The sequence below is a fragment of the Delphinus delphis genome, chromosome 14 (assembly GCF_949987515.2).
Source record: "Delphinus delphis chromosome 14, mDelDel1.2, whole genome shotgun sequence".
Lineage (NCBI taxonomy): Eukaryota > Metazoa > Chordata > Mammalia > Artiodactyla > Delphinidae > Delphinus > Delphinus delphis.
The window spans coordinates 72,446,027-72,469,475 of record NC_082696.1 but is presented as its reverse complement, the minus strand read 5'-3'; the positions used below and the strand labels follow the sequence as shown (position 1 = coordinate 72,469,475).

General features: G+C 38.3%; 1 long non-coding RNA gene across 1 annotated transcript in view; it reads left to right on the top strand.

The window, feature by feature from the left end:
* LOC132437375 (uncharacterized) overlaps positions 1–22,837 on the top strand; it is a 106,734-nt gene extending 83,897 nt beyond the window's left edge. The window contains exon 3 of the long non-coding RNA XR_009522017.1: positions 22,327–22,837. This is a non-coding gene — a long non-coding RNA (uncharacterized lncRNA). The remainder of the gene's footprint in view (positions 1–22,326) is intronic.
* Positions 22,838–23,449: the final 612 nt, after the last annotated feature.

Genomic DNA, 23,449 nt, shown 5'->3' with positions numbered 1-23,449 from the left:
TTGTCTGCTAGTTTGGTTGCTGAATTCCCCCCCCTAAATTCTCATCCTCATGTGAGCTGAGTCACATCTCTGTGCTTTCTTCTGTGTTCCTATGGGACACCATAGTTCCTGGCACATAGTAGGTGCTTAAAAAAATGTGTTGAAGGAATGAGTGGGGAGGTGAAGGTCCTTTACAAATTCACATTTTCTCCTCTTCAAGCAGTACTCCTCTCAGGAGGAAGTGCTTGGGTGTATTTCCCACAGGGTCATTTTATATGATTTGGAGAAATTGAAAATGACTTCATTTCTATCTGAATCATTGTTGTTCAATATTGTTAAAAACCAGTTTCTTGTAGTAAAATACAACCAAACTTCCAGTGGGCAAATAAAGAAACTACAGGAAGAAACACCCTTTTTAAACAGGCAAGAGGTGTGGCTCATTCACTTCTAATGAGCAGCAGAGCAATTTTTATTGTCCCCAATTGTATTAACATCTACCCATGATTTTTCAATAAGGATGCAACCACCTCTGATTTCCTTCTTAGAATCTCTGTCATATTGTAAATGCAAGTATACTCCTTCAGTAAGTACAGAATCATTCATAAGGTGTATAACATCACAGAGGTTTGACAAAGAAACCTCTAGGTAACTAGAGTACAATTGCTTGGCTGGTGTTATTAGGTTACTGTCCAATAAACCACCCACTTATCTTGGGCTTCTGGTGTTTTCAATTCCATTTAACGAACGTTGTGAAGCTACCTTGATGTGTCTAGCCCTGTAATTTATTAAAAGTCTGGCCAGAAAGGTAGCTACTCATAATAACAGGAAGCGGAGTGTTTAAAAAAAAAACAAACCACAGCTAGAAAAATGGACCAAACTATCAGGAAGGACAGAGGCAGGAAGCTTTGACTGACTTATTTTGATTGAAGTTCCTTTTCTTAGTATCTGACTGCCTGTAATTTTTCACAAGACTTATCCTACCAATATAAATAGGTAAATAGGTGCCAACTCACGGTAATAACATTTTGACCTGCTAGACACATATATTCTGCCCCTAAACGTTGTCTTTTAGCACAGGTAATAGAAAATTGCATGAATACTGTGCTTTTCAGTTGTTCGAGTTTGCCATTCCCCATTGATAAAAATATAAACATGGCTCAGAAAAATTTTAGTGGAAGTCCAACCTTCTCTCTCTCTCTCACCCCTGTTCCACCCTGCTCCCTTCCTATGCTGGGTTTTTTCCCAGAAATGTAAGAAGAATTATCCATAGACTGTCATAAAACATGAACCTTGAGTGATATAAATGGGACATAAAAAGGAGTTGTGGACTTTGATCTCTATTTAGGCGATCTAACAGAGCTGTCCAGAAAAATAAAAGAAACTCTTCATAAATAAGCAGGGTGGTTCATTCATTTATTCATTCCTTCAGGCAGGAAACCCTCATATATATATATATATATATATATATATAATTTTATTTGTTTTTATTTTCGTCTCTGTTGGGTCTTTGCTGCTGCACGCAGGCTTTCTCTAGTTGCGGTGAGCGGGGGCTGCCCTTCATTGCAGTGCGCGGGTTTCTCATTTCAGTGGCTTCTCTTGTTGCGGAGCACGGGCTCTAGGTGCGCGGGCTTCAGTAGTTGTGGTTCATGGGCTGCAGTTGTTGTGGCGCGTGGGCTTCAGTAGTTGTGGCACATGGGCTCAGTACTTGTGGCTTGCGTGCTCTAGAGTGCAGGCTCAGTAGTTGTGGCGCACGGGCCCAGCTGCTCCGTGGCATGTGGGATCTTCCTGGATCAGGGCTCGAACCCGTGTCCCCTGCATTGGCAGGCGGATTCCTAACCACTGTGCCACCAGAGAAGTGGTGGTCTTTTAACTGAAATCAGGCTAAAAGACCTGATCTCAGGTTAACACCTGGTTTCAGGACTTGAAGCTTAGGTTCTTGATGTCTCAGCGCAGAAAGTATTTAGTGAGAGACAAAGTGACAGGTAAGAAGTGGATTTATCTAGAGAGAAATGGGCCATCTCAGAAGGCGAGAGTGGCCTCTCACATATATTTTAAGCAGCTAATATGAGCCAGGGATAGAGCTGGAAGTAAAGGCGGAAGAGAATCAAAACCATGGTTTACAGACAAGGTGCTGGACTCTGGGAGTCAAACCCCCAAATTAAACACCGACAATAATCTGGGGCGAGTGCTTTCATATGTACACTAAGCACTGAGAGAACACAAAAGCGAAGTTCTAATGCTTCCTGGAGGGATCCAAAGAGGCTGTGGAGAAGAGATAGCCCTTGAACAGGAGTTCACAGACGGAAGCATATTTCTCCCCCAAAAGCTCTGTAGAGCTCTAAGGCAATCCATTATACTGCTGAGCAAAACGTCTATGAAGGAGAATCAAACATATGACACACATAGGCTAGACTGCTATTCTATTCTATGCATTGCTATTATGAATTACCTTGAAAAAAAAAAAAAGGTCCTTCACAGTAGATATTAGATTCACACAACTCCAAGGTGATATTGACAGCCACAACAATTCCTAGTACTGCTATTACTAACATTTATTCACAATCTTTTAAATTATCATTTATTAAATATTAAGAATCCATAGCCCTTAATGCTAGGTTCTCATCTTATTAAATTTCCACAGCCAGGTGACAAGAATATTATCCCCACTTGACAGATGAAAAATTTGGGATGAAAGTTTGGGATTACAAGATACATACTACTATATAGAAAATAAATAACAAACAAGGACCTACTGTATAGCACAGGGAACTATACTCCATATTTTATAATAACCTATAAAGGAAAAGAATCTGAAATATAGAACTGAATATAAATATAACTGAACTACTTTGCTGTACACCAGAAACTAACACAACACTGTAAATCAACTATACTTCAATAAAAAACAAAAATGGGGATGAGAAAGGTTAAGTAAATTGTCTAAGGATTTGCAGTCAGGAGTGGTGGAACAAGCATTCAAAATACATAGAATCTGTCTGACCTCAAGGTGTGTTTTTCTACTGTCTCCCAAACCAGGGACCTATTTGTGAAATAAAGTTTTATCTGTTTGAGGCAGAGAATATGACAAGTTCTCTTCAATGAACAGTGAAAATATGTGATTCACTGAAGCAAGAGGCAGAGGTGGAATGGGCCTCAAAGTGGTAAACGAGCCTCTTTTATTCTGGAAAATTTCAAACAGAAAAATACATAAACTAATAAAATAAACCCATGTGCTCATCACCTGCCTTCAACAATTGTTAATGTTTCGCCAATTGTGTTTCATTTCCCCCTTAACTTTTTTTTTCACTTGAATATTTAAATGCAAATCCCAGATACCAACTATTTTCTTTTTCTCTTGTGAATACTTCAGTATGCATCTCTATCTAATAAGGACGTTTTCCCTCTTTTATCATCATCAGAGCCATGTCTGAAAAGCATTATTCTCTCTAAATAGAAGATAGGATAGTACTGAATGTTTTCAAAATTAAAATGTAGCCTCTATAGGAATAAAACAACAAAAAATTTTAGCTCTACTATTTAAACAATTAGTCATGTTTACATCATTAATCAAATCACATGCAAATAAAATGACTCTGAATGATCAACTTTTGATCATTTTAGGCACACAGAACAGAATCCATAGGTAGGAGGAAGCAGAAATCCATCAGTGGCTCAAGATGAATGAGGACATGTGTTGGACAATGAGATACAGCTATAAAATGTGTTTCGTGTGAAAATACTTAGGACAGAATGAAAATGTCCTGCTCTTTAAATCCATTAGACAAGAAAGAAATGTACAAACACAAAGAAATTAGTGCCAGAAAACATAAGTATTCATTCAGCTATATATATTTTTTAAAAATTAAAGAGCTAGAATAAACTTAACTAGATATTTATTCTTGTCAACATCTATATCAAATATACAAGTGTCATTGTGGAAAGCAAGTTGCCTTTCCTCTTTCAAAACTCTTCATCTAGAGTACCTAACTCACCATCACCCCCAACGCAGCTATCTAGACCAAAGTCTCAGGTCATTATGTTAATTAAGGAGCCAAGTTCTAAGAAATACAAGCTTTCCTGTATCCAAAAGCTGAGCGTGTCTATGAAACCTTTCCTAAGCGAAATGGCATCAAGGGAAGAAGCAATTATCTACGAACACATCTTGCTTGTGGATGCACAAAAGAAATCAAGATAAAGCACAGCTGCTCACAGACACAGTTCAAAGTTATGATGGTCTGGTGCTGAGATGCTAAGTGTAGTTCCCAGGCAAGGAGCTTGGCAGTGCCACTCTTGCTGCTAGGGTTATTTTCCCTTTTCACCTTTTTTCGCGATAGCGAAAATCCTCTTCAGATTTCTTTCAGTTAGTGAAAATGAAACCAAGTCCCCCCTAAAACCGAGTTCCTCTGCTGAGCTTATGATTAACCTCTCTACGCAAAACTTCATTTCCTTTCTTGTCCCACACCTGCTCCCTATCAAGATTGAGGAGTATCAAAGAAAAGAGGGGATTGTAACGGAGCAGGACCCTATGCCACGTTTTGGGGACAGACACCTCCCCCCGCCTCTTGTTTGTAGAAAAACTTTAGCCTCCTAGGCCTTCTCCAAGTTCTAAAGAGCAAATTTAATCAGAGAAGTGAGAAAATGCAGAAACAAAGGAAAGCAGTCAAGCAAGACAAAATAATAATAGTTTAGGCATAAAACAAAGGGCTTCCTTTCAAGGGCTATAGGTAATATTCTGAGCCATATCCTTAAGTTATTTTGCAGGGTCTGAAACTCCCACCAGGTGGAAGAAGTTAACTGCATACTGAACACCATCACATAGACCCCATACCTGTTAGAAACAGAAGGTTGATGATGTTGACTCACAATTACCTAACCACCAATCAGAAGAATGTCCAGGAGCTGGTCAGGCACCCTGCGACCCCTTCCCTCACCCTGTCTTTAGAAACCTTTCCCTGAAAGCCACTGGGGAGTTCAGGTCTCGAGAGCATTAGCCACTTGTACTCCTTGCTTGGCCTTGCAATAAACACTGTACTTTCCTTTACCACAACCTGGTATCAGTAGATTACCTTTACTACGTGGGGGCCAGTGGACCTAAGTTTGATTCAGTAACAAAAACAGGTGCTAAAGTAGGTCTTTTGTAGAAGTGAAGTGGCATAAAGCTAACTGTCAAAAAGCAGGGGATACCTGTATAAGAGTCAGGGTAAAAATGATACTTGGTTAAATGGTTTACTGTCCCAATTTAAGCACAAATAAAGTTAAGCACAAAGTATAACTTTTCCAGAAGATTATGATAGAAACTTTGTGAGGGGTATTGAGATTGAGTCTACAAAAATTAAGCTAACTTGGACTAGAAAGGAAAGAAAAATTTTAAACAAAAACAGAACGAGAAAATTTCATGTCTGATTAGTCATAGCTTGCCAATAACTCCACCAGCAGCTAGAACCCCAGAAGTTTTCTCCTCTGCAGATCCTGAGGCCATCTTCTCAAGCCACCCTGCTCCCTAGAGGCCCTAGTTATAGTCAGCTGCAGCAAACCTGTGCTGACTCAGTGGAGGAAGGCCAGCCAGGCGCCACCGAGAGCTCACCTGGTGGAAGAAGCCATAAGCTGCTCTGTTAGACTCTGATGTGAGAGAAAGAACAGTTTGCTTCTTCTCTAATTAGATACTAGCCAACTAAATGAGTAGATTCATAAGAGTAGGCTATCATTTTACCACCTGGATGAGAAAACGAGAGATGGCAGAGAGATGATTCTTCAGCAAATTGGCTACAGCTGCCTAACTGCAGCTTCGGGCAGCCCAAGACAGCAACTATGTCACAGAATTATCTGTGTCAGACCTAAAATCTTCCTAAAATGTGTTTTTATATGGCTCATGTTGTCCATCATCAGGTGTGTCGGGGTCTATTCAAGAAGTGTAGCTTAGACATCAGTTTGTCTTTCTAACTGGACTGAGCTAAGGAAAGAGCAGGGAAAGGATGGATTCTTTGGGTTCATGACTGATTTCGTTTGGCCTCTATTTATTCATCTGTAAAATAAATGAGACTAACATCTGTCTACAGATACCTCCTAGTACTGAGCTGATAAATAATAATTTCTCAACTATACTTCAATTAAAAAAACATAAATAAGAAAATACATCTTAAGAGTTAAAAAGTTAAAGATGCAAAGTATAATTTTTATTATGAGTGACTTTCCTCCTTAAGCTATTTTTTATGTCTTGTTTTCTTTGTTTTTTGTTCCTACCTTTGAAGTATGGGAATTCTTAATACTTAAAAACACAAAGGGAAATGGGTCAGACCTAATAGTAAAAAACAGAATTAGATATTCATCTACAAAAGTGCTTACCTTTCCTAGGTCAACAATATTCTAAGTAACAAGCTCAAAAAGAACATGTAATTAATAGACAAAATAAACTTTCATTTCAAAAAATAAATAATTGGCAACCTTCTTAGGTCTAGTATTTGTAAACTTCTTTGTGGACCTCAGGAAAAGGATGCAGCATAAGAAATTATTGTTGTACACATCCCATGTTGATTTAAGGCTCCACTGAAGAATATGATTAGAGTTTGGCTCACAAATTGTTGACAGAAAAATTGTTTTCATATTTTATTTGGTAATCTTCATTGCGTGAAAAGTTTATGGAGCTAAGAAAGATTAATGTCCTTTTGGTCATTTATATTCTACCCCTCCCCATTCTGTCCCTTTTATATGTTTTAGGAGAGGATGAGAGTGATGAGAAGAAAGGTTTATTAAAAGAAGACTGTTTTTCCTGGTCTGTTTCCAATCTAAATATAAATTCCTAAGAAAAAAGACAAGTCTTCCATGGAACTGCTGCTAAGTAGACATTAGTTTTTGCTGCCATTTCTAGAATAGCACAGTGATTTAGTGAGTCCACTTTGAAATCAGACTTTCTGAGTTGGGATCTCTGCTGGGTTACTTACTAGCTATGTGACAGAGGACAAATTATTTAACTTTTCTGTCTCCATGATCTGATCCACTGAGTGGAAATAATGTACAGTTTTGAAGGTTCAACAAGCTGATACATATAAAGCACTTAGAGTCATTGCTCAATAAGCTTTACTTCCAGATATGTTGCATGTTAAAACGAACAAACAAAAATCCCTTTGTTTACAAGACTGAGTGAACTGATGAGGATGATTATAATTTTTGTGACTTTCTGTTTGAATTAAAAAAAAAAAATCCCACAAGGACTCAGAGGCAAAAGATACACAAATCCATTTCCACTGCAAAGTAAAGGAGCTGTTACAGTGTAGGATTACTGGACTGAATGTCAATATTATGGCATAGTATGAGTGTGTTTCATGTTTGGTAATTGCAATCATTGTTGCTTTTGTTGTGGCCATCCATTTACAATGCTTGGTGTCAGTTGATTTATCTCTTGTAAAACTAAAATACAGTGTGTGTGTGTGTGTGTGTGTGTGTGTGTGTGTGTGTGTGTGTGAAAATAAATAAATAAATAAAATCCCTTTGTTTTCTGTGAAAGGTACTTTAATCCTCTTTGCCACAGGTCCCCAACCCCCGGGCCGAGGACTGGTAGCGGTCCCCAGCCTGTTAGGAACTGGGCCGCACAGCAGGATGTGAGCAGCTAAGGAGCAAAGCTTCATCTGCTGCTGCCCATCACTTGCATTATGGCCTGAACCATCCCCCGGACCCCCAGTCCCCGTGGTAAAATTGTCTTCCATGAATCTGGTCCCTGCTTCCAAAAAGGTTGGGGACCTCTGCTCTTTACTATATTTGAAAGTGAGATGCTTAAAGTAAAAAGAGAAAGAAAAGAGAGTATTCTACTAACTGCAGAAGAAACAGATTTCAAATCTGACTTAAAATGAAATGGAAGACTCCTGATAAAAGAAGAGCCAGTCATGCCAGAAAAAAAGACTAGTCCATGAAACGTGAACTAGTGCTAGCAGTGGCCAGCACGGGAAAGCAGGATCCTGCACACATTGTTGTAGACACAATCCTTTTGGAGGACAGCCCAGGAATACAGATCAAAATGATCCAGTTTCATTCTCTATAACTCAGGGAGCTCTTCTTGGGAAACTAACTGCTAAGAAATCAGTCAAGAGATGGAATAATCTTGGGCTTCCCTGGTGGCGCAGTGGTTAAGAGTCTGCCTGCCAACGCAGGGGACAAGTGTTCGAGCCCTGGTCCGGGAAGATCCCACAGGCCACAGAGCAACTAAGCCCATGCGCCACAGCTACTGAGCCTGCTCTCTAGAGCCTGTGAGCCCGCGTGCTGCAACTACTGAAGCCGGCATGCCTAGAGCCCATGCTCGGCAACAAGAGAAGCCACCGCAATGAGAAGCCCATGCACCACAACAAAGAGTAGCCCCTGCTCGCTGCAACTAGAGAAAGCCTGCGCGCAGCAACAAAAACCCAATGCAGCCGAAAATAAAATAAATAAAAAATAAATTTAAAAAAAAAGGAGATGGAATAATCTCTATCATGTTCCTAAAAGTGGCCATTGTAATAGTACGTATAATCATGAAAAACTAAAGAATGACCTAAATATGTCATGAGGGAACTTCTAATTGATGAAATATTATGTCATTATTAAAATCATACATATAACAATTAGCAATATAGAAAATAATGTTTAATATTAAGACAAAAAAGTGACTTGAAAGTGTATATATCTTATTACTGCAACTTTGTGTAAATGCATATTTATAAATATTTTACATAATTATATAGTTACAGACAATAAGGAAACCGGGAATAAACAACTGGGTTTTGTCTGAAACGATCATGAGTAAAATTTCTTTGTAATGTTCTCTATTGATGCTTAAAGAATAAATACGAAATTAAAATGCAAACACATATGAAGTATAATGCTGAAAATAATCAAGCAACTTAAGTTTTAACAAACTGAGAGTTTAAACTCCTCCTGGATTTTGTTAATTCTTAGAGGATTTTTTAACACCTTTCTGCTGGTACTGATATGACTACTAAAACAATGTACATTTCACGTATGTGATAGGAACCCCGTATGTTACGACTTGGCTGGTTTGAAGTGAGAAAATATTTTGCTGATTTTTTTTTCCATTTAGAAAGTGGAAAACAGTTAGTTGTTCAGCAGTTAATTACTATAAAGAGTGGAAGGGAGAGTAGAACCCAGCATGTACTGAACACCTACTATACAGTATGTAGGCTTTTTTTTTTTAATTGAGAACTTTATTTGAAAGGTGGTACGATCTTTTTTCTTCTTTCTTTCTTTCTTTCCTTCTTTCTTTCTTTCTTTTTTGGCTGTTCCAGGCGTTTTGCAGGATCTTAGTTCCCTGACCAAGGATCAAACCTGTGCCCTTGGCAGTGAAAGCACGGAGTCCTAACCTCTGGACCGCCAGGGAATTCCCATGCAGTACATAGGCTTTTTAAAAACATATGACTTCTCATTGAAAAGACTACAGAAAAATTGATTCATGATACTAAAGTATAAATATGTACCCAATACCACTCTGGTCAAGCACCATGCTAGCCTCTACGAATTCCACAAACCACAAATGTAGACCGGAAAGGAGATGTGTCCAGTCATGTGTAGATCAAGCATTCCCTCGCTGCTGACTTTTGGAGCAGATTTCGACCTGCCACTCAGCAACGTGACCCCACAAAGCAGACCTGAGCTTAGTGGATCCAAGGGTTGGTCCAGCCACCCCACCGCAGAAAACAGCAAAAGACCAACCTGAGACCACATGACATCCTCCCAATGCCAAGAGGAACCATAAGGACAGACAGAACCTTGGGAAGGAAGAAGGGCAAGGCCACCATGATAAGGATTTAAACTTAGAATTCATGGGAATATTTAACCTCAAAAAGAGATCTGAAATCAAAACAGACCATTTGAACTGGAGGAGGTAGAGAAACCATTGGTTGGCAGTACATATCTTTTCCCCTGCTACCCAGACTAGTAAGGTGGGGTGGGGAGAGGAGACTTTGAACTTACAGGAACATTGGATAGGTGATAGAAAACGAAGCTAGTCTTTGTTTATCTAAGCAGTATATGAATACCTTTCTAGATTATGGGCTCTCTTAAAGCATAAATTACATTTTATTCTTTTACATATCCCCCATTAGAAAGTAGCACAGTTGCCCCGATAGTTATTCAAGAAGCGGCACTGAATGAATAAATTATGAGTTGGAAGGATCAGAGAAGTGTCCTAATCCATCACTCTGATTTCAGGTAGACTCACATAATTCAGCACAGAAACCTTTTTCTTGGGTTCCTGGCATATTATAATGGGATTTGCTCATGGCCAGTTGAAAAGGAAGATAAGTCATTTTCCACTAGGCCCACATTTCCTTTCCTTTCGACTTGCAGAGTTTTTTGTGTTTCTTTTTTACTTACTATTAACAAATTTCTGTTCTTCCTCTCCCCACCCCTCATATCAACTTACACTTCCAACTAAGAAAACACTAAAGGAAAAACTTGATTGTAAGGAGGGTAAATTATCACCACCCTTGTTTATTTGGATTTGTCAGAGGAACTTTACTTTCCTTCTTTCCAATGAGAGGCACCTCCAGATTACCTTTTGAGTATTTGAGTCCTTCTGATGTACTAGCAAATCAATTTTATATGTTGATCAAAATATAAAACATACCATATACACAATCTTCCAGCTTCATCAAGTTTTGTTTTGCAATTTTTTTCTCTTTGGTCTTGTTTATTTGCTGTTCTTTGTTTGTTTGTTTTCTTTTTTCTTTTAAAGAAAAGGAAGAGACGTCCCTAGTTGTACCTACTCTAGGGACATTTATTTGTAATGAAATAAGAATGACTTGTAATTATAGTTTAATGCCTCAAAATAGAAAAATGCCAAATTGCTTAACCAAATGACGATTTGGTTGGGATTCCGGAGTTACTTCTAAGTCAAGGCCTTGGAAAGTCTGAACCGTTGCTTATCTTTAATTTATGGTTCTCTGCTAAGAGCAGCACTGAACTGTTTGCTCACGTTAAAATTTTGGCTCAAGAAAGTTGTGCGTCACAGAACAGACTTCGAGACAAACTCACGTTGCATTCCTTTTCTTAGTTGTGACATCTGTTTTTCTCAGCTAAAAACTCCCCCATTTTGGTGTATCTAATCCCAGTTAACAGAGCCATCATCTACAGAAGTGTGGTCTAAGATAAAGGCAGAGTGTTGGATGAGCTCTCCTGAGATTTCTGAGCTCTTTCATTTCTTCTTTTCTTATTTTGGCCTTATAAAATGTGGCCTCTCACCAGAAGTGATCTGGAACATTTCAGCATTCTAGTCCCTGTAATTTAAAAGATGCATATATCTCCAACTTTAGAGTAAAATATCCTAATGTAGAACTATGTCTTTCTCGAGTTTTCTCAAACCTCCAGACCTTTGGCATTTTAAGTAAAGATCATTATGAAATGAAATTTTCCCTTTGTACCTGGATTTGTACCTGGACCAACTGAGCTTGTTTTTCCAGGGAACCAGAAGGTGACAGAGGTGACCATGGGGCACTGAAGGCACTGTGGCTTCAGGAGTGGGCTCTGATTGATCTGAGTCAATTGAAGTAATGGAATCTCCTTGTCAAAGTTTTTGGTTCAGTGATGGATACAGAACCCAGCCCAAGACAATCAGCATCTGACTATCCCCTGGTCAGAGCCAGTGGTTCAAGGGCAGGTATATGGCTGACAATAGCCTCATAGAAGTGAAGTTCAGGACTTTCGGTCCATGACTGCTGAAGAAGTTGTTTCCCCTGTCCCAGAAATATATGCTGAAGCGTTTGCTCCCGGAAAGTTCTAGCACTTATAGTAAGGGAACCAGCCTAAAAATAGGCTTGATGCCCAGAGGGAGAAAATGGAGAAAATCATTCACAACAATGTCACGAGTGTCAAAGTCGAATTATGTCTGAAGGCTGCCCTGTCTTTGTATTTTTCAATTACATTGGTCAATAAACTTCCTTTAGGTTTTTAGCTAGATAGAGTTGGGTTTTCTGCTGCTTACAAACAGAGACTTATTATAGTTCTTCTTGCGCTCTCAGTCATGAATAACTTAGGGTTTTTTTAATTTCTTCACTATCCCAACCATATGGGGCTAGGAAAACAAAACAAACAAAAAGAAAACATCTATTCAACCCAGAGTATTTCTTCAGCTCAACCCCGATGGATTTTCAGTCATTCCTGTATGTCTGCCCTTATTGGTGTTCACTTAAAAGTGAACGTGCCAGGAAATTTCTTGTACACACCCCCCGAGTCATATTCTCTTTCTGACATCGTCATTAGCGTGACTGCTATGATAATATCTTTCATCATCTATTATAACAATTGTATTTGCATTTGTACACATTGCCTCCTCTGAGTGAACACCTACCCAAAGTATCCTTTTCAAGCCCACAGCTGGATTTTCTTTTGGTTATTTGCATATTTTGCATTTAACTTGCTTACACACAAGTGTGAAGGTATAACTTATTAGAGACACTGCTATAAGAGGACATCAAAAAACACAAATTGAGGTTTAGTAACTCAGGAATTTGGTTAGTTTTAACTATCAGGTGTTAGAGTCCAAAAGTAGATTAAAATGCGTTAGCCTTAATGTCCATAATGATGAGAGTCTGTCTGAACACTTACCAGCCTCCCTGTATGTAATTTTGATCTCTTTAAAAAAACTCACTTCCATACCACCCCTCAGGAGCTGACAGCTACTCTGTTGACTGGAGAGGGACTGACACATATTAAAGCCTCCACAGATATTAGTAAGGCCCTGGCTTCACAGAATTGTGTTCAAGATCCTTAAGAAATGAGATAAAGTCTCAAGTGTCTTGCATGGTTTCCAACCAGTCTCTCTGGTTTTCTCCCTTTCTCTTCCATGCCTTACAGTTTACTTTCCAGCATCTTCTTTACACAATTCTTTTTTCTGTCTGTGTCCTTCCTACATGGCTTCCCTCTGCCTGGAATATTTTCTCAGCCTTTCCTCCATAAGCTTCCCAGCTTTACCTGGCCAACTCCTACCCGTGCTTTAGGCTTTGTTACCTGGCACTCCCTCCATGAAACTTCCCCTTTTACTCTTCTAGTAGTTGCTCTTCCTTCGTGTTCTCTCTTTATTTCTGTCCCTGCAATCTGCTATGAGTATATCTTTATGCATGAACTTGCCCACTAAACTGAATTTCAGTGATGACAGGGACAATGTTTTATTTCCCTTTGTGTTCCCAGTGACCATCAGAAAGACAGCCAGGCCCTTAAGGGATTCCACATACAAAAGAATATTTTTATCTCTAAAAACACTAGATTTAACCTCATAAAATATGGCTGAGTCAATTAAGGAAACAATTAGATTGTATTCAAGATAGACATTGAATTGAAATTCTTTATGAACTGTGAGTGGGGTTGACAAATTTAAATTCAAATAAGATTTTCAACTAACATTTAAAACTGGAAGTAGTATTTTGTTTTCCTAGATACTGTCATAAACAATTTTTTTCCTATAACTCCATAATCAGATTCCAAATACTATGGGCAACTGCTTTGGGTTACTGCTTCAAACAACAACAGCAAAGACAAAGACAAAAACAACTATTACAAAGCATACTTCAAAAATCTGTCATACAAAAAAAAAATTCTTGGTGAAAAACGTTAATTCCGAATTCTGAGAGGCTCGATTCCATCTGCTTAGCTGTCATCTACATTGGGCAGATCTTATAAGGGAAATTTTAAAGTGGAATTAAAAGGCAGTCTGATTATTCTTAGGATGAAGTCTTTGTAGTTGAAACCTGTCAAGAAACTCTTTCTTATCGAAAGCACGGAACACGCATAACTGGCTTGTCTGAGACTTTTGACCTAGTAGGCAAGGAGACTTCCTATCACCGCAGACTCTTAGTGGTGGTAGAGCAGACCTGAGCACTGGACCAGAATGAGTGTCCACTATGAGGCCAGCCATGGGGACTGTGTGGTCGCTGTGTTGGGGGCACTATGCAGAACAGCAGACAGGCACAGGTGGTCAGCTCTACTAGAGAGATATGGCCGGGGGACTATTGACCCTTGAGGCAAGGCTGGGATCCCTTCCTGGTTAGGAACACCATTGCTGGCCTTAGCATGCAGATGGCTCTGTACATGGGTGAAGAGCACAGCATCTGGCTGAGAAAAAGTGATAAAGTGGTGGCTGGGGCAGAGAACATTTTTAGAGGTAAAGACAGTCAACCCTGTTTCTTATAAATAACTAGACACTGGGGCAAAGGGAGGAAGCCCACAAGGCCCCATAACCGATTGTCAGAGACCAGCTTCAGAGTCAAGGGGAGAACACAGAAGGCTGGACCACTGAGGCAAAGGAATGAGGGAACCAAGACTACCTGTTCTCACCCCAGGTCACTGAGTTTAGGACAGAGACATTGGAGACTGACCACATTATTCTCTACTCTGATTAGTTACATACATGTCCAGGATCACTAAGAAAGTATGCATATAATTTGCCTAGAATTCCATTTTGATTCTTTTCAACTATTACCCTCTTATTCCTAAAATTCCATATTAAAGTTACTAGAAACTGTCCTTTAAGAGAGAAAAAAACCTGCCGATTTCATCATGATATATTGTCAACTGTAAGAGGCAAACTGATTATGGAGATAATAAAAAAAAAAAAAGAATGTCTTAGAACATATAAAATATGGTACCTGGACTCTATCACTTCATTTTGACACTAATGTTTGGACGAATAGTAACAGGAATTACTCAACTAGGATGCTGGGTCCCCTAGAAGTGCTCCCTGCTGATGCCTAAACAGGTATCAGTCCAGATTGGACATTGCCATATCAGTAAGGTATCTAAAATGATGCCAGGGGCTTCCCGGGTGGCGCAGTGGTTGAGAGTCCGCCTGCCGATGCAGGGGACACAGGTCCGTGCCCCGGTCCGGGAAGATCCCACATGAGGTGGTACGGCTGGGCCCGTGAGCCATGGCCGCTGAGCCTGCGCCTCTGGAGCCTGTGCTCCGCAACGGGAGAGGCCACGACAGTGAGAGGCCCACGTACCGCAAAAAAAAAAAAAAAAGAGAGACTAAAATGATGCCAAACAGGTGAAACCCATTTTATTTTTTTATTTTTATTTATCTATTTTTTGTTTGATATTTTTTAAATTGAAGTATAGTTGATTTACAATGTTGTGTTACTTTCAGGTGTACAGCAAAGTGATATATATATATACTTTTTCAGATTCTTTTCCCATATAGATTATTACAAAATATTGAGTATACTTCATTGTGCTATATAGTAGGTCCTTATTGTTTATCTAATTTATATATAGTAGTGTGTATATGTTATTCCCAACAGGCAAAACCCCTTTTAAAGTGAGCGTGAGGTATATTTTTTATTCAGCTATCACACAGTGTTTACTCCTTAGCCTTAGATAATATCAAACGTAGGAAAATTAAATTGCAGTGTCTTACAATTGCTGACAATCTAGGCCAACAGTTCCCAACCTGACTGCACATCAGAATTACCCGGAAAACTTAAAAAAAAAAATCTATTCCTAAAATTCAAAGGTTTTAATACAACCCCTATGGAGGAGAGTCCAGCAATATCCATCAGAATGTTTTTTGACCCAGAAGTCCCACTTTTAAGAATTTACCCCAGGTGATGAACTGCTACAGATACCAAAAAATCATATATAATAGGTTATTCATTGCAAAATATAGGAAACCAACCACCCAGATCTATCCATAGGAGGCAGGTTGAAGAAACCCTGCTACATCCACACAATGGAGTACTATTTAATGACAAAGTTATAAAAAAAAAAATGAGGATCATCTCTGAGAATGGGTATGGAGTGAAAAAATACAAGCTGCCTAAGAGGCTGCTACCATTTTTCTACATCTATATCTGCACAGATATAAAGTTGTTTTTTCCTTTATATATATGTAAGTAAATATATATATACATATACATGTATATATATATATGTATATAGAGAGAGAAAAAGATAGGAAGATGGAACTAGAAGTGAATATAAATCATTTGCTATTTGAAGGCAGAAGGAGGAAGAATGGAGTGGTGACAGGAATTAAAAAGTATATGAGGCTCAGAGAGAGACCTTCAAGATGGTGGAGGATAAGATGTGGAGATCACCTTCCTCCCTACATATACATCAGAAATACATCTACATGTGGAACAACTCCTACAGAGCACCTACTGAACACTGGCAGAAGACCTCAGACTTCCCAAAAGGCAAGAAACTCCCCATGTACCTGGCCGTGTAGCTGACAGGGTCTTGATGCTTCGGCCAGGTGTCAGGCCTGTGCCTCTGAGGTGGGAGAGCCGAGTTCAGGACATTGGACCACCAGAGACCTCCTGGCTCCACAAAATATCAAACAGCGAAAGCTCTCCCACAGATCTCCATCTCAATGTTAAGACCCAGCTGCACTCAATAACGAGCAAGCTACAGTGCTGGACACACTATGCCAAACAACTAGCAAGACAAGAACACAACCCCATCCATTAGTAGAGACGTTGCTGAAAATCATACTAAGTTCACAGACACCCCAAAACACACCACTGGAGGCAGTCCTACCCACCAGAAAGACAAGATCCAGCCACATCTACCAGAACATAGGCACCAGTCCCCTCCACCAGGAAGTCTACACAACCCACTGAAGCAACCTTAGTCACTGGGGACAGACACCAAAAACAGCAGGAACTATGAACCTGCAGCCTGCATAAAGGAAACCCCACACACAGTAAGTTAAGCAAAATGAGAGAACACAGAAACACACAGCAGATGAAGGAGCAAGGTAAAAACCCACCAGACCAAACAAATGAAGAGGAAATAGGTAGTCTACCTGCAAAAGAAGTCAGAGTAATGATAGTAAAGGTGATCCAAAATCTTGGAAATAGAATGGAGAAAATACAAGAAACGTTTAACAAGGACCTAGAAGAACTAAAGAGCAAACAAACAATGATGAACAGCACAAAAAATGAAATTAAAAAGTCTCTAGAAGGAATCAATAGCAGACAAACTGAGGCAGAAGAATGGATAAGTGACTTGGAAGATAAAATAGTGGAAATAACTACCGCAGAGCAGAATAAACAAAAAAGAATGAAAAGAATTGAAGACAGTCTCAGAGACCTCTGGGACAACATTAAACGCACCAACATCCAAGGTATAGGGGTCCCAGAAGAAGAGAAAAAGAAAGGGACTGAGAAAATATTTGAAGAGATTAGAGTTGAAAACTTCCCTAATATGGGAAAGGAAATAGTTAATCAGGTCCAGGAAATGCATAGAGTCCCATACAGGATAAATCCAAGGAGAAACATGCCAAGACACATATTAATCAAACTATCAAAAATTAAATACAAAGAAAACATATTAAAAGCAGCAAGGGAAAAAAACAAATAACATACAAGGGAATCCCCATAAGGTTAACAGCTGATCATTCAGCAGAAACTCTGCAAGCCAGAAGGGAGTGGCAGGACATATTGAAAGTGATGAAAGGAAAAAACCTACAGCCAGGATTACTCTACCCAGCAAGGATCTCATCAAGATTCAACGGAGAAATTAAAACCTTTACACACAAGCAAAAGCTAAGAGAATTCAGCACCACCAAACCAGCTCTACAACAAATGCTGAAGGAACTTCTCTAGGCACGAAACACAAGAGAAGGAAAAGACCTACAATAACAAACCCAAAACAATTAAGAAAATGGTATTAGGAACATACATATCAATAATTCCTTAAATGTAAATGGATTAAATGCTCCAACCAAAAGAATTGGCTGAATGGATACAAAAATGGATACTAGCTGAATGGATACAAAAATAAGACCTCTATATATGCTATCTACAAGAGACCCACTTCAGACCTAGGGACACATACAGACTGAAAGCGAGGGGATGGAAAAAGATATTCCATGCAAATGCAAGTCAAAAGAAAGCTGGAGTAGCAATTCTTATATCAGACAAAACAGATTTTAAAATAAAGACAATTAGAAGAGACAAAGAAGGACACTACATAATAATCAAGGGATCAATCCACAAAGAAGATATAACAATTGTAAATATCTATGCACACAGCATAGGAGCACCTCAATATATAAGGCAAATACTAAAAGCCATAAAAGGGGAAATCAAGAGTAACACAATCATAGCAGGGGACTTTAACACCCCACTTTCACCAATGGACAGATCATCCAAAATGAAAATAAATAAGGAAACAGAAGGTTTAAATGCTACATTAAACAAGATGGACTTAATTGATATTTACATGACATTCCATCCAAAAACAACAGAATACACTTTCTTCTCAAGTGCTCATGGAATGTTCTCCAGGATAGATCATATCTTGGGTCACAAATCTAGCCTTGGTAAATTTAAGAAAATTGAAATTGTATCAAGTATCTTTTCCGACCACAATGCTATGAGACTAGATATCAATTACAGGAAAAAATCTGTAAAAAAACCAAACACATAGAAGCTAAACAATACACTACTAAATAACCAAGAGATCACTGAAGAAGTCAAAGAGAAAATCAAAAAATACCTAGAAACAAATGACAATGAAAACACAATGACCCAAATCCTATGAGATGCAGCAAAAGCAGTTCTAAGAGGGAAGTTTATAGCAATAAAATCCTACATTAAGACACAAGAAACATCTCAAATAAACAACTCTAACCTTACACCTAAAGCAATTAGAGAAAGAAGAACAAGAAAATTCCAAAGTTAGCAGAAGGAAAGAAATCATAAAGATCAGATCAGAAATAAATGAAAAAGAAATGAAGGAATAGCAAAGATCCATAAAACTAAAAGCTGTTTCTTTGAGAAGATAAACAAAATTAATAAACCATTAGCCAGACTCATCAAGAAAAAAAGGGAGAAGTCTCAAATCAATAGAATTACAAATGAAAAAGGAGAAGTAACAACTGACGCTGCAGAAATACAAAGGATCATGAGAGATTACTACAAGCAACTATATGCCAATAAAAAGGACAACCTCGAAGAAATGGACTCATTCTTAGAAAAGCACAACATTCTGAGACTGAACCAGCAAGAAATAGAAAATATAAACAGACCAATCACAAGCACTGAAATTGAGACTGTGATTAAAAATCTTCCAACAAAGAAAAGCCCAGGACCGGATGGCTTCACAGGCAAATTCTATCAAACATTTAGAGAAGAGCTAACACCTATCCTTCTCAAACTCTTCCAAAATATAGCAGAGGGTGGAACACTCCCAAACTCATTCTATAAGGCCACCATCACCCTGATACGAAAACCAGACAAAGACGTCATAAAGAAAGAAAACTACAGGCCAATATCACTGATGAACATAGATGCAAAAATCCTCAACAAAATACTAGCAAACAGAATCCAACAACACATTAAAAGGATCATACACCATGATCAAGTGGGGTTTATCCCAGGAATGCAAGGATTCTTCAATATACGCAAACCAATCAATGTGATAAACCATATTAACAAATTGAAGGAGAAAAACAATATGATCATCTCAATAGATGCAGAAAAAGCTTTCGACCAAATTCAACACCGATTTATTATAAAAACCCTCCAGAAAGTAGGCATAGAGGGAACTTACCTCAACATAATAAAGGCCATATATGACAAACCCACAGCCAACATCGTTCTCAATGGGGAAAAACTGAAACCATTTCCTCTTAGATCAGGAAAAAGTCTAGGTTGCCCACTCTCACCACTATTATTCAACATAGCTTTGGAAGTTTTAGCCACAGCAATCAGAGAAGGAAAAGAAATAAAAGGAATACAAATTGGAAAAGAAGAAGTAAAGCTGTCACTGTTTGCCTATGACATGATACTCTACATAGAGAATCTAAAGATGTTACCAGAAAACTACTAGAGCTAATTAATGAATTTGGTAAAGTAGCAGGATACAAAATGAATGCACAGAAATCTCTTGCATTCCTGTACACTAATGATAAAAAATCTGAAAGAGAAATTAAGGAAACATTCCCGTTTACCATTTCAACAAAAAGAATAAAATACCTAGGAGTAAAGCTACATAAAGAGACAAAAGACCTGTACACAGAAAACTATAAGACACTGATGAAAGAAATTAAAGATGATACAAACAGATGGAGAGATATACCAAGTCGTTGGATTGGAAGAAGCAACATCTTGAAAATGACTATACTATCCAAAGCAATCTACAGATTCAATGCAATCCCTATCAAATGACCAATGGCATTTTTCACAGAACTAGAACAAAAAATTTCACAGTTTGTATGGAAACACAAAAGACTCCATGTACCCAAAGCAATCTTGAGAAAGAAATATGGAGCTGGAGGTATCAGGCTCCCTGACTTCAGACTATACTACAAAGCTACAGTAATCAACACAGTATGGTACTGGCACAAAAACAGAAATATAGCTCAATTGAACAGGATAGAAAGCCCAGAGATAAACTCACGCACATATGGTCATCTTATTTTTGATAAAGTAGGCAAGAATTTACACTGGAGAAAAGACAGCCTCTTCATTAAGTGGTGCTGGGAAAGCTGGACAGCTACATGTACATGAATGAAATTAGAACACTCCCTAACACCATACACAAAAATAAATTCAAAATGGATTAAAGACCTAAATGTAAGGCCAGACATTGTAAAACTCTTGGAGGAAAACATAGGCAGAACACTCTATGACATCAGTCACAGCAACATCCTTTTTGACCCACCTCCTAGAGAAATGGAAACAAAAACAAAAATAAACAAATGGAACCTAATGAAACTTAAAAGCTTTTGCACAGCAAAGGAAACCATAAACAAGACAATAAGACAACCCTCAGAATGGCAGAAAATATTTGCAAATGAAGCAACTGACAAAGAATTAATTTCCAAAATTTACAAGCAGGTCATGCAGCTCAATATCAGAAAACAAACAACCCAATCCAAAAATGGGCAGAAGACATAAATAGACATTTCTCCAAAGAAGATATACAGACTGCCAAAAAACACATGAAAGGATACTCAACATCACTAATCATTAGAGAAATGCAAATCAAAACTATTATGAGGTATCACCTCATACCAGTCAGACTGGCCATCATCAAAAACTCTACAAACAATAAATGCTGGAGAGGGTGTGGAGAAAAGGGAACCTTCTTGCACTGTTAGTGGGAATGTAAATTGATACAGCCACTGTGGAGAACAGTATGGAGGTTCCTTAAAAAACTGAAAATAGAAGTACCATATGACCCAGCAATCCCACTACTGGGCATATACCCTGAGAAAACCGTAATTCAAAAAGAGTCATGTACCACAATGTTCACTGCAGCTCTATTTACAATAGCCAGGACATGGAAGCAACCTAAGTCTCCATCGACAGATGAATGGATAAAGAAGATGTGGCACATATATACAATGGAATATTACTCAGCCATCAAAAGAAACGAAGTTGAGTTATTTGTAGTGCAGTGGGTGGACCTAGAGTCTGTCATACAGAGTGAAGTAAGTCAGAAAGTGATAAACAAATACCATATTCTAACACATATATATAGAATCTAAAAAAATGTTTTTAAATGGTTCTGAAGAACCTAGGGGCAGGATTGGAATAAAGACACATAGTGAATGGACTTGAGGACACAGGGATGGGGGAGAATAAGCTGGAACGAGGTGAGAGAGAGTCATGGACATATATACACTACCAAACGTAAAACAGATAGCTAGTGGGAAGCAGCCGCATAGCACTGGGAGATCAGCTCGGTACTTTGTGACCACCTAGAGGGGTGGGATAGGGAGGGTGGGAGGGAGATGCAAGAGGGAGGAAATATGGGGATATATGTATATGTATAACTGATTCACTTTGTTATAAAGCAGAGACTAACACACCATTGTAAAGCAATTATATGCCAATAAAGATGTTAAAAAAATTAAAAAGATAGTATATGAGCCTCTTCTGAGAACAACTTTTTTATAGTTTGGAGAGTTTTTGAGCCATGTAAATATTCACATATTAAAAAATAAAATTATACCAAAGGGGATGAAAACACCCTAATCTTTAATTCAATCAGAAAAAACTGAACACAATTTTATACTACTGTGATAACACGAACACACATTTTATAAAAAGGTTATTCAAATAACTCTTCAACATATTTCTCCAATATATACCCTTCATGAGATATTTTTCTCAGGGTACAGGAAAACAAAAACATCATGAACATTACTTGCAGGTTTGTTGTTGGTTCTTATTTGTGTGTGTGTGTCTATTGTAGGATAAAGCAAATGAGTAAATATTGGTGGTATTAGGATTCAAGTTTCTCATTGTGGGAAAAGCAGTATATAAATATGGAATGGGGAAGGTCAGGACCCCTGAGGTCTGGATTTGAAGTGGAGTTACCAGCATGAACTCATGATTTTAAAAATATATACATTCCTAGCTCTGTCCACTGAAGAGGCCCAGAAGCAATGTTACCCAGAGGTAATGAACGTACCAGTGCCAAGACCTTGGTTTCAAAGTACTGTTCATCACTGAAAGGAAGGACTGTTCCCTGGAAAAATGGCTGATTCCAGATCAGAAACAGAGAATGTACAAGGTGAGCCTGGAACAGCTTATGTCAGAAAGCAAAGAAAGTGTGCAGAGAATGGTAAGTACAGTTCAAAAGGAAAAGCAACAAGCATGAAGGGCCAAATACGGGACAATTTGGGAATTTTAAAAATTGAAAAAAAAAACCAATTGGATTTAAAACCATCTGTGGGTCCATAGAGATACTAAAAAAGGAGGTCTTTTCTTCACAAAAGAATGCCAGCTAATAAATGAAGAAGGAATAATAAAATTAGGAAATCACTATTTTGCAGTCTCCAATGTGGCTCAGACAAGGATCGTCAATGCATGCTAAAACCACTGGGTAAAATGTGTTGGGGAGTGTAATATTCACACAGTACCAAAATGTTATCCCAAAGATTACATATTAATCATTTAGGAAAAAGCATACCTTTAAAATGAAAAAAAAAAAATTGGCAGACATCCCCTGATGATTAGTGATGCTGAGCATATTTTCATGTGCCTGTTGGCCATCTGCACTTCCTCTTTGGAAAAATGTCTTTTCAATTCTTCTGCCCGTTTTCTAATCAGGTTGTTTGTTTTTTTGATGTCAAATCGTATGAGCTGTTTATATATGTTGGATATTAATCCCTTATCGATCATATCATTTGAAAATATTTCTTCCATTCAGTAAGTTGTCTTTTTGTTTTGTCGACGGTTTCCTTTGCTGTGCAAAAGCTTTTAAGTTTAATTAGGTCCCAGTGTATTTTATTTCATAATATACTGTTTCAAATGTAGGGATTGTTTTCCATTTGGTAAAGATAAAGATTGTGGCTCTTATGAATTCTTTTCTCCCTCTGCAGAACCAACTTACAATAATGGTATTACAGGTAGACAACCACATAAAAACCCACCACAGGAAGTGAATTGAAAAGTAGTCACAACAAATAAACCAAAGAAGAAAGCAAACTGAAACAATTCATGCATATGGACAAGAACCTTCGCTTTTTAATCCTTTT